Below are 6,165 nucleotides of genomic sequence, written 5' to 3'. Positions count from 1 at the left end.
TTTCAGGAAAAAAAATGTATCTATTCAATGACTGCAGTAGGATATGTAGCTCCAGTTAGGTGCTACTTTATAGGATGTGTAAAGTTAGACTTGTGCTCATGGAAATGTGTGTGTCACATGTGTTTGCTATGAGGGTATTCGGATTGACTAGGGTCTTTGGTGATTCAATAAAATGTGGGGGGGAAATGGTATAGAAAGCAAACATAGATAACAGAGACAGTGTGGGAGGAGAACAGGAGGTGGCAGAGGGTAAAAGATAGGGAACCAAGGATGGGGGGAAAAAGCAAAACATACAGAAAACAAGAAATGGAAGATCATTTGCTAAGAATAACATATTTGTTGATGTGCTTGATTGAGACAATATACAGTGTACTCTAGATGGAAAATCTCATTTTGTATGCTGTAATGATGTACAGTGAATGAATGCAAATAAATAAATTGGGGAAAAAAAAAAAGAATATAGGAACTCAAGGTAATTTTTTTAGAGGTTTTTGCTATGGGGCATGTGCACTCACCAGAAAGACAGAGACAGAGAGACAGAAAGCGAGAAATCACCCCACCATGGGGGATGGCCACGCCACAATCCCTTCTCCTCCATTCTCCTCTTGGCATCTTGGGCACACATGCACATGTGCCCAGCATGAGTTAAAGCCACCGGGTCTAGGACTTGAACCGCGGTTGACTACATGGGAGTCCAGCAACATAGCCATTACGCCAACTGCTGGTCCCTCAAGGTAATTTTTTAAAACTGTGCACCAAGGTGCCAAAGGGCACGCAGGAAACTTGCAGGGCTACTACAAGATATTTTAAAATTGTAAGTGACAATCTCTTTTTTTTGTAAGTGACAATCTTGACATGTCAGACACTAAATGAATTACTAGCCTAAAGTAATTCAACTTTACCTTAATCTATATTCCTTTCATTGATGTCATATATTTGCAAAGCTGAGTTTTCTGCAGTTATTATAATTTAAAAAGCAAGTATAGTTCAAAAATCGAAATAGTTCATATTATTTTTTAGTTTCTTTTGTTTTGCCTGAGGATACCATAATCAATTTATTTTTCTTTTTGCTTTTAATGTTTTTACTATAGGGCACATGCACTCACCAGAGAGAGACAATGAGAGGGAAAGTGAGAAATCACCCCTCAGGAGGATGACCATGACACAATGCCTTCTCCTTCTCTTTGGGCACCCAGTTACTCAGGCCCAGCATGATTTTCAAACCACAGTCAGGCATGTGGGAGCCCAGGGCCTTAATCACAGTGCTATCTGCTGGCCCCTGTAAACAGCTTCTAAGGCAACAAAACAAACATAAACCAAAAACTCTTTTTTTTTTTTTTTCCGCTATAGGGCACGTGCATGCGCCAGACAGAGAGAGACATAGAGACAGAAAGCGAGAAATCACCCCCCCAGGGAGGATGGTCACGCCACAATCCGTTCTCCTCCATTCTCCTCTCAGGATCTTGGGCACGCACGCACACGCGCCCGGCATGAGTTTTAAGCCACCAGGTCTGGGACGTGAACCACGGTCGACTACGTGGGAGTCCAGCAACATAGCCATTACGCTAACTGCTGGTTCCCGCATAAACCCAAAACTCTTAACTACTGTGATTATTAGGTTGTTGGGAAAGTCATGATGTATTTATTCTATGCATGACTTTCCCAACAACCTAGTTACTCAATGATGAACAAATATCTAAGAATTTACTAGGTGCCAGGCAATGTTCTGGTTGCTGAACAACAGCAATACGGGAAAACAAAGTCTCTCCTCTCAGGGAGTTTGCATTTTAGAAAAGACAGACAATACCAAATGAAGATGCACATCAGGGTGGCATGAAAAGCAGTTCAGTGCTGTCCAGTCCACTTCCATTCCAATTTAAAATCTTTGATGATTTCCCACCATCCATCAAAATTAAATTCTTAGTCTGGCCTACGAGTCCTTCCACAATATGCCCAATAATTTAATTTCTAGCATTTGTTCCCAGATTCCTTGATGTAAAGATTGTTACATATTGCCCTACAGATAACTGAATATGTTACCTTCCTTATTCGGATATTAACTACTTGAGGAAAGAGAGAATCTCATTCGATTTTCTGTTCCTTTCAGAACCAACTTTGTCTTTTGTCTATGGAAATCACTCAGTGAATAATGTTGGATAAAAGTACGACACTAGATAATAGCATTATATGAGAAACAAGATTGCTTCTATTCCACGTATCTCTAAAGAATACCCATCTACATTAGTTTCTTGAAAACTAAACCAAACTTCTCCACTCACTCAGTGGATTTTCTTTCATTCTTTTTCTTTAAGAGAATTTTTGCTATAAGGCACATGTGCTCATCCGAGAGACAGAGACAGAAAGTGACACTGTAAGCAAGAAATCACCCCCCTAAGGGGCATGACCACACTGTAATTCCTTCTTCTCCATTCTCCTCTTGGGCATGCAAAACACGTCCCCGGTATGAGTTTTAAGTCGCCAGGTCTGGGACTCAAACCACAGTGGAGTCCAGTGACAAAACCATTATGCCATCTGCTGGTACTGCTCAGTAGATGTTTAAAACTGCATTCTTACACACCCCTTCCTTTGGTTTAAGATCACTATTATGATGAGACTATGTCTTAGGAAAGATAACATGAAATATCAAATAGATGAAATAGAATGAGGTGATTCCACAAATAGAACAAAAGTAAAGTCACCAACCCAAATACTAGTTTTACCTCTTGGCTCTAGCCTTATGACAGTAAAAACAGGAAATAATTTTGCTGATTTAACAAGTGACTAAATAGACAGCTATTAAGATTTAATCAAGAGAGGACCCACAGGTGGTACTGGACACTCCCATATGGCCAACCACGGTTCAAGTCCCAGACCTGATGGCTTACTTTCTCATTTTCCCTTTCTCTCTCTGTGTCTCTCTCTCTCTGGTCCAATTCAAATAAATGAATGAATAAAAATAAATAAATTATTTTTAAAAAGATTTGATCAAGAGAAAAATCCAAAGGAAAGAGCATAAAATAGAATGTAGGAGCCTCATACGATACAGCCCTACCATGTTTAAGACTATCTGGAATTACTCCCAGGTGAGAACCTCAAAAACATTAGGTTTACCTCAGGCAGCAAAAACGAACTCTTGGTAGCCAGCAGGCTTACGTGAGAAAAATAACAGCATGTACCTCACATCCTCCTGTCTATCTGGCCCTACCTGTGCCACACCTTTCAACACTGACTCACCCTGCCTGGCTCCTGTCCACACTACCATGTTCCGGAATAGTATTTTCAGGATATTCCTGCTTAAACAGCTTCTTCCAAAGTTAGCGTCCGTTATAAACAAAAAGTCACATAAATAGGAAAATAGATGAAGAGTGAGGTCAGACATAATAGTGAAATAACTATCCAAATAAAGAAAATACTTTGAGTACTTTAAAACAGTATCTCAGAGAGAAGATTGGTCATGGATTAGGAAGTCCAGTGGAACTCCTCACCTGAAAGATGAATGAGCAGCCACTTGGGAGGACTAGTTTACTGAAGCTCCTTCCTGTGACAATGGTCTAATCAACACAATATTTAAACAGTTACAAGTAGACGTATTTGAGTGACCAACCGTCTTTGTTTTCCAGAGATAGAGTCTTCCCAAGGAGTGGGAGCTTCAGTGCTAAAAATCAGGACAGTCGGGCAGACCAGGATGGTCTGTCAACTAAAATAAATTCATAAGCCACCTTCAGGAGAGAATATAAGAAACATTATTAGGTAAATTCTCAGTTGGAGAAAGTTAACCTCTCTGGGCCTCACATCCTTCATCTGTAAAATAGGGTGGGTAATGGTGCCCACCTCCTATGGTGGTTGTGAAGATCCCACAAACTGATACCAGAGGTGCCTGGCATATGGTAAATTACTCAATAAGTTTCACCTTTGTCATTATTATTTTTCCTATTATTTTATAGGGGTTTCATGACTCTGTGTTTCATGTCAATGTAGTGAGACAGCGACAATTGATTCTATGATTTATGACCTGTTCCCCCCCTCTCTCTCTCTATATATATATATACTATGATTGCAATTATTCAAGACTTAGCTGCCTATCACCTTTTGTTAGACGTGGACATTATTTTAAGAACATCTCTTGGGTTGGCAATGGTGGCACAGCAACAACACAACACTCTGTGATGCTGAACCCAAATGAGTTTGCATGCTCAGGTGTCTCTGTGCACACCAGGCACACACACATATGCCCATGATCTGGTCTGGCTGAGGCTGAGGTGGATTACAGTGTGAGTACCCTGTTGGGGGGTGCCTGTTTTTCTCTCTCTCTTCCTCTATCTCCATCTCTCTTTCTTTCTCTGTCTCTCTCCATCTTTGCCTGTCATGGAATAAATAAATTAAATGTTAACAAAAGAAAATATCCTGATTGTGATGATTAAAGATAAATAAAACCTAATAATTAATAAATATTATCAACTGTACTAGGAAGAAATGTTCACCTGTTGAAATATCCATTTTGTAAGCCAAATAATAATGTGATTGAATATATAAAAGAAAATGAAATTTTAAAAAAACTTGAAAAAAATGTCCATTGGGAAAAAAGTAAATTTCAAAAAACCAATAAAAAAAATAAATAAAATAAATAAGTATTCTGTGGCCTATGGAGTATCATTTAATAAAAACTCTACCTGTCTCCACTGCCAGGCTACAAATTAAAAAACAAAGAACTAATAATAGTCATTTTAAGATGAATATGAAAGGAAAGCAAATTGTTCCCCAAAAATGGTGTTGAGATATAGAGGAACTAACTTGCCTAATATCGCATTGGAAACTATCATCGGTCTGGCATTCTGCTAGTGCCAATGTCTGGAAAATGCCATTCTTTTCAGTGATTCCTACACAAGGATTCTGTACATAGGTATCATGACAAGTCACTCTATGTACTCAAGGATTCCATATACCTCGGAACCAGCACCATCACTAGAAAATGAGCCATATGTCAGTGGCTTTGTCTGGCTTACTCTGCACTGTGTTGTTATACCTAGAATGCTGCTGAGACCATGAGTCCTCAAAGAAGAAATCAATGCCAAGCTTAATGTAACACTAGATTATTTTTTCCAATCTGAAACACATGCTAAAAATAATAGTATCCGCCAGAGATAAGACATTAAGTAAACCTCTATAATTTCCTGCCCACAGTAAAAGTGCCAGGTTATTCCAATAATTCTCATTTTAATAAGCCGTTTAAAATTTTTGTGCTTTAAATTTTTTAACGAGTAAAATACAAGAATTTTTCTTACCAAAACAGTTTTAACTTCAGAAGTACATCTTTGACTTTATCCAATTGACTCAGATCTCCTTCCTTAGCCCTACCTCTCCACACTTAATTGGGGATATTTTTCCAGTGTCTGGACATACGAACTAAAAGGAATCTGGATTTACATATAAATAAATCATCCCATAATGTTGCAGTGTCATTCTTTCTTTTTTCTTTTTCTTTTTTATAATTATTTTTAAAAAATATTTTATCACACTATACATCATTTGGCTTGTAAAGAGAATGTACCCAACATGAAATACATCTCAGACCAGTCCAGGTGAGAATACTATATGCATTATCATCAGCAGGTAATAAACCATTTCTGTGTCTCACAAATGTCTTACCTCTATATTTTTTCTCCCTGATTTCCTTCCCTACTCTTCCTGTAATTCTTTCTTAACGTTTAAAATGAGATGTACTGGGGCTGGCAGGTGGCTTAGTGGTTAAGACGCTGGACTCCCACATGGCCAACCGAAATTCGAGTCCTGGACCTGGCAACTTGCTTTCTCACTTTCCCTCTCTCTCAATCTGGTCAAATTTAAAAGTAATAATAAAGATAAATAAAATTAAATAAATAATTCTTTAAAAATGAGATTATTATGAACATCTTTTGGCTTCAAAACATATTGATCTTTTTCATTTTTCTAAGCCTAAGCATTTCCTGAATAAGAGGAAAGACAGATCACAGACATCATGGCATTGTTGACTGAAATTTGGGAATGTTGCTCTCAACTACCCTCTGTCTTATTCCCAACCTCCTTCCAACCAAAGGAAGACATATACACCCCAAAGATAATAAATAACTTTTTTTTTTTTTTTTTAGAATCTCCCATTCTTACCAAAAGCATCAATGTGAACCCTTA

This window comes from Tupaia chinensis, unplaced genomic scaffold, assembly GCF_000334495.1.
Source record: "Tupaia chinensis unplaced genomic scaffold, TupChi_1.0 Scaffold145519_1, whole genome shotgun sequence".
Lineage (NCBI taxonomy): Eukaryota > Metazoa > Chordata > Mammalia > Scandentia > Tupaiidae > Tupaia > Tupaia belangeri.
Note: the sequence above shows the minus strand (reverse complement) of the source record.